The following is a 10,837-nucleotide window of genomic DNA, read 5'->3' as shown; positions in this document are numbered from 1 at the left end:
ACACTAATTGAGTTTCCCGTTTGTTTTTCTTCGGATTGTTGTGAAGCTGCTTTGTTATCCCAATTTCCCGCTGTGCTTCTATCCTGTTTGCCGTCTCGATATACTATACTGTTATTTCTCCACTCAGTAAAACGATTAATTTTGAGTCCTTTGTCTTTCCCCATTCCCTTTGTTCCTGCCTCGGTACTAGAAGCAGTGGGTTCAACTTTTGACATCTCTTTTACATCAACCATAAGGCTTTTATTAGCAGGGACATTTTTAAGGATTTCCGACTTTTTCAAGACCATATCAGATGTAGATTTCGATCGCAATGACTCTTTGCTACGATTGTCAATTAATTTATATTGCCCGGCCCTATCGACGGAGCTTCGATTCTTTTTAACAAAGGCCCATCGTTTTTTGGCTTTTGAGGCCGTTTTCATTTTTTTTTTATTGAGAGTTGTTTTACTTGGACTAGGGCTAGTCTTCATCTGATCAATCTTTTTCGGCTCATCTATTGGAAGACTTGGAGTCAGCACGGTTGCTAGTAGATTGGGACTACTAACTCCCAACGTAAACAGCTTAGACCTAGAAACTTTGGGATATTGATTCTCATTAACTTCCTGTTGTCTTTGATGGTCAGAAGCGTCAGTACTTGTTCTGGATTTCCTTTCGTTTAAACTGAGCTCAGAATAGGTCTGAGGCGAGGACCTGGACAGTTTTTTAGTTTCTTTCTTTTCCTCATTTAGTTTTATTTTATTTTTTGTTGTAGAATCAGATACAAGGAACCTGGGAGACTTAGTCAACTGATTTGGGTTAGCTGGACTGGACCTACTGTTTAAAGCATGATTAGTTTCCGCACTGCTTTTTCTATTGCTTGTTGACATCTGATTCCGTTTAAACAAGCTATTGGATTTTTTGGTTTCAGGCTCTACTTGGCAGGGGTATGAATCAGATACTAGAGATTTCCGTTTTAAAATGTTAGACATTATCATGGGTGCCGTCTTGGACTCGGTGCACGGAACACTTAATTTTTTGGGCGTTAAGACTGAGGTACTTCTCAAAGGGCTAGTTTTACGATGTGTTGGACTGGAAACATCTGTCTTCTCTGTGGGTTCATTGGATTGGTTTTTTGAAAGAAAGATTTCGCTGTTACAGCGAGCAAGTTTATTAGAAGCCACTAAATATGCATGTGGAGTGCTCGTAATAGGCATCCTGCTAAAAAAATGTTTTGATGGACTTATATTAATTGAAGAATCCTTTCCAGATGGATTGACTATGTCTATTTCCTCAATATTAGTTTCGCGTGATTTTATCTGCATTTGTTCTTCTACATTGAGTGCATCGGAATATTGTACATAGGAGACTGTGAAATCACTTATCTCTGAATTCATTTTTGAATCGGTTCCCTCCTCTGAGGCTTGCAGAGAATTGAGGTTACAATTGAGATAATCCTTGCCAGAAACCTCGAACGGAGACTCGCAGTCTATGTCTCCTTTTTCTTTTCCACCAGTGATTGTCACTTTTTCTCTTTCGTTCTGACCCAGGATTCGACCAATATGATTAATAACGCTTTTGTTGAAGGAAAGAAAAGTCTCTGTATCTTTTCGTTCCTCTTTCGTATCCACGGGAGTGTTGGAAGCGTAAAGGTTGTCGATATCATCATCGTTTTCTCGTTCGTCTTCAACATCGATGTTGTTTCTGTTTGTTGACTTGGGGCTGTCACGATGGGAAGCTTCTCGGAGCGTAGATTTGCTCGTGTGCTCTTGATAATACTCATCTTTCTCGAGGGATTTCTCTTCCTTTTCTAAATACTCCGCAATGCTATTGGTGAGATGTCTTTGTTTCGTTAGACTGATGATCTCATCGACTATCGAGTTGGTTTTTTTCTGATTACGATAGAGCTCCTGTGTACGAACAATATTGACGGGAACGTCACAATAACATGCATCACCAACAAAGTCTTCTTCTTTGCTCGATTTATTCGATGATAGCTCGTCATCTTCTTCGACATCGGACGCGTCGGAGGACTCCTCAATGTTCATATTTGGGATATAGTTGACCTGCCTGACCTTCTTACGGATCATGTTAGTGGAGTCGCACATTTCCATGCTAATCAATCTGTCATGGAATTGGTCCAGAGTTTCATCATGAGAATCTGTTCGTGGTGAGGCTATTTCAAGTGTGATTTCAGTATCGACAATTTCAATGGGCTCAGTTGGCTCAGCCATAGTTTTCTTTTGATGTTTTCTGTAGTCGTACAGCTTTTGACCACTAGTCAGTGGCCCTATTTCCATGACTCTGGGACTTTGCCATGAGAATGGCACCCTGAAAACGTCACCAGACACATCTAACTTTTTGGGATTTGTAGAGTATATTTTTTCTTCTTTATCTGACTTTTGCTTTAAAAACTTTGGAACCGTTGTGCTGGGCTCCATTTTTTCTTTTGCAACCGACTTAAAAATTTTATAAGGCATTTTCTCTGGAGTTTTACTTGTCTCTAGGTCATTGATGGCTTCAGCAATGGGACTGGCAGGCTTAATCATTTCGTTGTTCTTTGGCGTGTCCGCCTTTTTAAAGAAAGGTAGTGACTTAACCACTGCATCACTGATGTGAATAAAGTCAAGTTTGTTCGGATTTCCTTCCTTCCGTTCGTTTTCTAATTTCGAGCGAGAATTGAGAAAAGTCATCCCTTTTGTTTTCGTATTTACCCTAGCTTGAAGCTTTCCTTGAGATTCGGTTGGTACTGGAGACCTTGAATGATGGGATTCAGTTTTATCCATTTTAGGGCGACTTGCTCCTTGATATTCAGTTAGTTTTGGAGACCTTGAAAGGTCGGTGACAGTCTTGTAATACTTTGGACGACTCGGTCCTTGGGATAAAGTTTGTTTTGGAGACCTTGATCGGTGGGAAACGGTTTTATTGTATTTATAACCACTTTGTATTCTTGGACTCGGTTGTCTGTTTCTTTCTGAGACTGTCTTGTTCACGCTGCCCCTGACGTTAAAGCTGTGTTGAGAGTTTGATCTTGTAGATGTCGTGTTGTAGGACTTAGTTCGCAAGGCTGCTCTGTTAGCTCTGGTCAAGCCGGACACTTTGAATCCCGTATTCGATTTTCCGACATAATTCACTGCTTGCAGACGAATTGGGGGATCCCCACTTGTTATTTCTTGGTCACCAACACGTGATGCATCGTTATTCAATCGCCAGTCTTTCATAACATGGCTAAGATTTGGACTCTTGGATACCACCGTTTGCTTCAGCTCTTGACAGTGTTGATTTCTTTCATTTTCTGGCCGAGCTATAACCTCAACGATATGGTTGATCACTTGTTCAACACTGGAACCACCACTGATTGCTCTATTGGCTTTGGCTCCTTTAGACAGCAAGAAATGAGGTTTCGCTACTCTCTTATCGGTTAGCTCAGATTTCTTTTGAAATAAATGCCGATTTACTGGGTGGCTGATCAACTCTACAAATGGCTTAGTTTTTCTTTCTTGTGGCACCAGAAATGCTGGGGTTTTGTTCTTTTTTACCTTCAGTCTACTACTAGTCACTAGTGACTGCTTAGTGTATGGAACCTTTGAAGCTCCGATGACTGTTGGCTGTATTTTATTCACCACCGGGGACTGTTCACTAATTGTTTTAGCTTGCACGGCCTCGACTACGTTCCCTTGGATCTCGTCCTCTATGCCAAGTGCTTTTTTCTTTATGCTTGCGATCACGCGCTTTAAATTCTGTATAGGGTTGTTGGTAAACTCAGAGATTGACGCTACTAAAGAACTTCCTTCATAAATGTTATGCAAACTTTTAACTGCCATGGGACGAGTTTCACTTTCACTGGAAATGTCGCTGGCCTCGGACGTAGACTCCATGATGAGGTGCTCATTGTCAAACATAGATGGCACTGGGGAGATTCTTCTGGGCATTTTATGGGCATGGGGAGAGTGGACTCGAGTAGTGTACATCTGATCATCCAAAGAAACTGAGAGGACTGGGAGTCCTTTGTAGCTCTCGTCGGATAAACAGTTATTACCGATTGAGTGAGCTGTGTAGTAGTCATTGTCACAACCAACAGTGGTTACTCCATAAAGCTCGTATTTGTCACTAATTGTGTCTGAAGGATTGTCACCACGAATGAATTCGGAGAAATCCAGATATTTGCACTCATCATTTTCTTTGGCTGGAGAGAAACCAAGACTGATACATTCTTTTTCCTCTTCTTCACTAGTGTCGCTGTCATCTTCCAGAATATCATTTTCATCGCTGCTTTGAGACCTTGTATAAAAGCAATGCTCCACTGCAAGGTGGTAATCGCACGAGTCCGGTGCAGATGTAACGCAAACATCAGGGACGCTTCTGCTTTCCCTAGTAGTGTCCTCCTGAGAGGCATATAAACCCTGAGATGCATACACATCTTCGTTCTGAACAATGTATCCATTGTAGTTGTTATTCAAATTCGGACCTGAGTAGATCCCAAGTGTGTTCCGACTTTTGTCATAGTCTCCCGCGTCTTTTTGACTTGCTAGTGTTTCAAACCTGGGCGAGAGTACGTTCACATTATATTCAGTGTAGCTGCTCTTGTCTGAACCATAAGAGTACAAACTCTCTTTGCTTTGTACTTCTTCCTTTGATTTCTGTAAGTGTGACTTTGTGGAATCACCGGAACATTTCTCCCAGGGTTTTAACTCACTATCATTAAATTTTTTATTAAAATAGTAATTGTGGTCGTACTTTTTGACATTCTTGGGCTCAGATTTCTTCTCTTTTTTGGTGGTGAACCTTTGACAGGTGTTACATTTCATGTCTGGGTGGTATTGGGTTTCGTCCATCTTCTCCGCCTCGCACTCTTCTTCTTCAGAATCGTTGTTATCCATAAAGCCTCTGTTAGAGAGGTCCACCCGTGGACAAGGACTTGAGAAATCTCTTTTCCTACTCGTGTCACGCTTTCTGTTGGGATGAGAACCATCGTTAGCTGGTGATTGAGACTTTTTCTCGTTTTGTTTCCATTGCGGTAAAGAATCGTATTTTCTATATTTCTTGCAAATTTTCTTCAGTTCGTCCTCGGCATAAAACTCTGTTTGTTTTTTAGCATCTTCACGGCCCTTTTCTTTTGTACTCTTCTTTGTGTAGTCTTTGTAGTTTTTACAATCCTTAACACTGGCATCAACTTCACAAATATTCTTGCAATTTAAAATCTTTCGTTTCTCTTTTTTAACCAGCGGTTTTCTTTTCATCTTTTGCTTGGTATCATCTTTTGTGCTCTTCTTAGACCTGGAGCGATCTCGTTCTCTTTTGGATTCTTTGCAATCTGCTTCCTTGTAACCTTTACTGCATTTAGGTTCTTTGTCTGTCCTTTTTTTCTCTGGAAAAACTTCGAAACATATCAGCCTTTTCCAATTTTCTGATAAACTTTTGTCGGTTTGTATTTGTTTATCGCGACTTTTCTTTACTGGTGGGCATCTTGGTGGCGGTAGTTCCTCTTTGATACAATCCTCTTCCTCTTCTTCTTCTTCTTCATCGATACATTCTTCCTCTTCCTCTTCTTCATCAATGCAGTCTTCCTCTTCTTCCTCCTCCTCTTCATCGATACATTCTTCCTCTTCCTCATCAATGCAATCTTCCTCTTCTTCCTCCTCCTCTTCAACGCAATCTTCTTCATCCTCTTCTTCTTCTATGCATTCCTCTTCCTCCTCTTCCTCAATGCAGTCTTCCTCGTCTTCCTCTTCCTCCTCACAATCGTCCTCTTCTTCTTCTTCCTCTTCCTCTATGCACCTCTTTTCATACTTGGGGGTATCGCGGCAAGCGTGAGTTGGCGCTGGGCATTGCTCGTTTGCTGTCAACTCGGTGAAGTTCGGTACACCGAAACATTGCACGGAGACATCCCTACGGCTTGCTGCGTGAAGTCGGAAACTATCCTTGATAATCGTTAATGGAAACGACATTGATTGCAAAATAGTGCCTATAATTCCTTCTTGCTCCTGGCTAATACACTGCTTTTCCGTGGTTTGCATTTTTGATATAAAGTTTTTTTTGTCCATTTTACTTTTTCATATTGACATCTTAAAGTCATAAAATCAACAAACCTTTTCAGATCTAGATATATTTTATGTTACCAATTAACCTAATTAGGTTTCTGTGACATTAGAATGGTTGTAAACGAAGCTTGTCCTTTTGATGCCATAGGAACAAGCAGATGTTACACAAAAAAGTAATTTAATTATCTAAAATGATTTAGAGTCTAGATGACATCAATAAAATAGTATTATTACAATGTTGATTACCTATATTAGTCTATTAACAAGATTTCTCCCTCGTAAGCGGCATAGATGTAATTTTTTTAAATACTGTACAACCAGACAGCAGCCGGAAATCTTTACAAGGACAACATCAACAACAGAAACAAAGGATGACATCACTCAACGTTCAGAAGCGATGAAAATTTGCGCAACATCTCGACTGCATTATTGGGGCATTCAGGGTACATCTAGATCTAGGTGCGACTTTTAATGCGTAATGCTAATACATACTCGGTTGTAAATGTTTGTGCCGTGGTCAGTGTAAGTCTGTAAGAGTTCTCCCATTTTATCCCCCAGCTGTTAGTTGTAGGAGCGCTGGCTAAGTATAAACAAAAGAGGTCTTTTAAACGATGACATAAAGTGTCTATAATAAGCCGTTCTCCCTTAATTAAGTTCGAAATAAGACAAAGGTCATCCCTACTACGGGAGGTTCAACAATAAGTATACTCTCTATAACAGTAGGCTAATTATATTAGCGTTCAACAGAACTTTTTTTTTTAAATTGTGTAACATTTTCTAATACTCATATAAGATTTCATTTGGATGCCGAATATAATATTTTTCATTGGCTACATAGAGTAAGCTGCAACCAACTTATTTCGCCACATTTAACACAGACAAAAGTATTGTCTACCTTTGGCCAATCTCTTCTCGCCGTTATTGGCTGTATTATGTATATTTACAAAGCTTTTATCAACTTTGTATGTCTATCTGGTAAAAAAGTTTGTATAGGCTACGTTATTTCTCCAACACACTATCTCGGATCAAGGTGAAATTTTGTACAATAATTTCTTTTACCCGACAACACAAGAATCAATTTAAAAGAATTAACCATATAGTTAATTAACTATTCGTAGTTATTTTGTTTGGTATCTCGAACAAGTGAAGGAGATTGTACTTGACTTAAGTGGTGGTATAAGCTGAATTAGTCCCCTTTATAGGTCGTCGCCTGAGTCTTAGTTGAAAAATATGACGAGACTATAGAAACAAGAGATAATTATTCAATCTTCCATGTTTATAGGCTCTCCACTAGCAGAATGTTTACCGTGTTGCAGAGGCGGCCTTAGCAGTTCGCGGGGCCCTGGGCGAGTGTCTTGTTCGGGGCCCTGACCCGTAATGGTACACTATATATACCGTACCACATCACGCTAACGGGCTAATCCGTCTCTAACGCTGTAACAACAATTCAGTATGTCTGCCTCTAACGCTGTGGGCCTTATTTTTATTACAAAACATAGAACATTATGTAGGTACTGTTGGCCTACTATTGGCAGCTTAAGTGCATTATATACTGTATTGCAATTGTTCTGCATAATAGATTTTTCTTTCGAGTTAAAAAACAAATACTCCCATGGCACACGATGTCTAGACACAGTAGCCTTTAAAACACTTAGGCGGAAGCAACCAATCCAAAGAGTTTATTTTGTATATAAACATCGACGTTCAGTCGGATTTTATTAGGAAAACGTGTAATGATCAAGTTTGTGACACTAAAATCTCCAATCGCGGAGCCCCCCTCAGGAGCGGGACCTGGTGCAATTGCTTCACTTGCCACCCCCTCAGGAGCGGGACCTGGTGCAATTGCCTCACTTGCCACCCCCTCAGGAGCGGGACCTGGTGCAATTGCCTCACTTGCCACCCCCTAAGGCCGCTACTGCGTGTTGGCTTGAGCTATGAGTTTGAATCCATGTCGTTCCCTCCCTTTTTTTTTTTTTAATGCTTTTCATTGTTAGTCTACATCAGCGATGCCCAAACTACGGCCCGCGGGCCAGATCCGGCCCGCGACGTGCTTCTATCCGGCCCGCCAAAGCATTGGAACAAAATGTAAAAAAAAAAATTAGAATGTTGAAAAAATATTCTCTTTAAGTTAGGATTCTCACTCATTCTTTGATGAATTCCATCTTTATGTTTGGTATTCATAGTAAATATTTTTTTATTGTAAGAACACAAGTGTTGTTTTTTTTTTTTCAATGGCGATAAAACTTGACAGCCATTTTTAATTCTTTGAAAATTCCGCTACTGTCTTGAGCTAGCCGTGTCCTTGACACCTAGTGTGTGCATCACAGAACATCATTGATGCATCGTTTTTGGTCGTTTACTTTTTATATCAAAGCGATTGGTACCGTAGTGTTTAACGTTTGTGATTTACTGAAATGGGAGAGCCTAAGAAACGAAAAGTGGACTCTGAATGTAGAAACTTTCAGGAAAAGTGGACAGACCTTCACTTTTTTGTGGAATGTTTGATTTGTAAAGAAAGAGTGGCTGTTTTTAAAGAACATAACATTAAAAGGCATTATGAAGCCAAACACATATGGTGGCATTCTAGGTTGGAGCCGTGAGAACAAGATTGTCAAGTTTTGACTAGAGATTGGGGGATTGACGAGATGATTTAACAAAAAGAGACCAGAAAATGAGTCTGCGATAAGGGCCAGCTACATAGTTGCTCACATCTTAAGTAGAGCAATGAAGCCTTTTTCCGATGGCGAATGTGTAAAAAAAAGTGCTTGCTAGCAGTGATGGAAGAAATGTGTCCTGAGAAGAAAAATGCAGTAGAAGCTGTCAGCCTTTCTCGCATGACCATTACAAGGCGAGAGGAAGATATGGGGGTAAATCTTCATTCAGAGCAGCAGAATTCGAAATGTTTTCTATTGCTGCTGACGAGTCCACTGACATAACTGATACTGCGCAACTCTTGGTACTTAATCGCGGTACCAACAGCAATTTTGATATAACAGAGGAGTTAGCAGCTATGAGGAGCATGCATGGGACTACAACTGGAGAAGACATGTTCGAAGAAGTGTCCACCATCATAGAGGACCTTGCTCTTCCTTGGAATAAATGAGTTGGAGTGACTACTGATGGCGCTAGAAATATGGTTGGATGTCACAGCGAGCTGACAGTAAGAGTTATTTAAAAAGTTGTTGAGTCTTTGTTCCAGTACCTACTAATACTTGATAAAATAAAAACAGGAGTAGGAAGGCCAATGCCTGATTGGTTGGTGCAGACTCAGATTCACTATGTAGAAGATTGCTTTCTGAGTCTTGGAAAGAGTGTCTACATTTCTGTGGGTGCCACATATTTGCTCTAACATTGCAGGCATAGGACCTACGTGTGTTGCTCTATGTCTACTCATTCCTAGGGGTTAATTTATTTTCCTAGAATTTATTGTGTTTATGTACCAGAACAAATATTCTACCAAGTATTAAAAAAACAAACTATGCAGATGTACTGTGTGTGTTAGTGTTGTTCTACAAATGTATGTATGGTGTTAAAACACACACACACACACAATAATGTAACAAGACACATATTTCAACAATTTGAAAAATTGAAGTGAATTTCAATCCAGTTGAATAGAATGGAAAGACACTAACATACTATAAGAATAAAAGATAGAAAGCAAACAAATGGCTGAACCTATTAATAATCTATATTATATAAGCGCAAAATACCACCCAAAGGTCGCAGTCTATATATCAAGCATAAAAAGAAAAAGTAGACAATGTCCGTATTTTTAAAGCAAATTCTTTTTCCCCAAGACTACTTATTTTAAATATGCCTTACGGTATTTCCACGCGGTAAAAATATTGTTGAAAAAATAGTCCGTTATTAACATAAAACATTGAATAATAGAAACTATAAAGCATGTGGACAAATGAACATTCGTAGCCGGTGTGAAATGTTAGTGAAATTCTACTTACAAAAGCTAATATCTCAGCACATCTTAATGTGACTAGAAGCAAATCTAACTAGAACAAACGACTTGTCCCACTATAACAAGTTCTATATAATGTTGGATTTGTTATCAGAGGCTATTTCAGACGCATGCAATTGGAAGTCCACAAGTTAAAATCAATTAGATCTCCCTTGCTACCAACGTTTTTTTTTAGGGTGTCAAATGTGGCCAAGTAAATATTTAACTATTTTTCAAACATTTTCAAAGTTTGCATTCAATGTTTTATGTTAATAACGGTTAAGTATTTATGATGTAAAGGTTGTCTGTTTCTATAATGGACAGTTAATGAGGGTGTCATGTGGCCAGCACAATGTCCAACCACTTTACTTTCCCCAACAAATGTCAGGTACCCATTAGAGGTCCCCAAATTAAAAATCCCAGTCTTCATTGAGATTTAAACCTAGAAGACCTCAGTTCGGAAGCCAAGTGATTTACCACTAAGCCACCCCCCCCCCATTTATAATGGTACATAATGTCAAGTATTTGTAACTACCGGTACTCAATATCGTGTATTGTAGACAAATGTGATTTATAAGTCCAAGACTTAATTTAGCTTTTTTTTTTCAATTTTTTAACCCATTTTTTTTATTCTTATGAGGAGCGCATTTAAATTAGTCCAGTCTGAATAATTCATTGAGACTGCTAAAAGGTATATTTTGGATACTATATTTCATTACTGCTGCTTAAATAGTTATAATCCATAATATAATTTTTGATATAATTTGTTCTGAAACAGAGCTGAAGTTTTCAATGTTTAAAATTATTCCACTTGTTTTTCATCCAGTCTTTTTAGCTTGAAAAGTATTTAGTGGTTATTGCCCAT

Source organism: Biomphalaria glabrata, chromosome 9 (assembly GCF_947242115.1).
Source record: "Biomphalaria glabrata chromosome 9, xgBioGlab47.1, whole genome shotgun sequence".
Classification (NCBI taxonomy): Eukaryota; Metazoa; Mollusca; class Gastropoda; family Planorbidae; genus Biomphalaria; species Biomphalaria glabrata.
The sequence above is the reverse complement of the archived record's forward strand: the minus strand, read 5'-3'. Positions refer to the sequence as shown.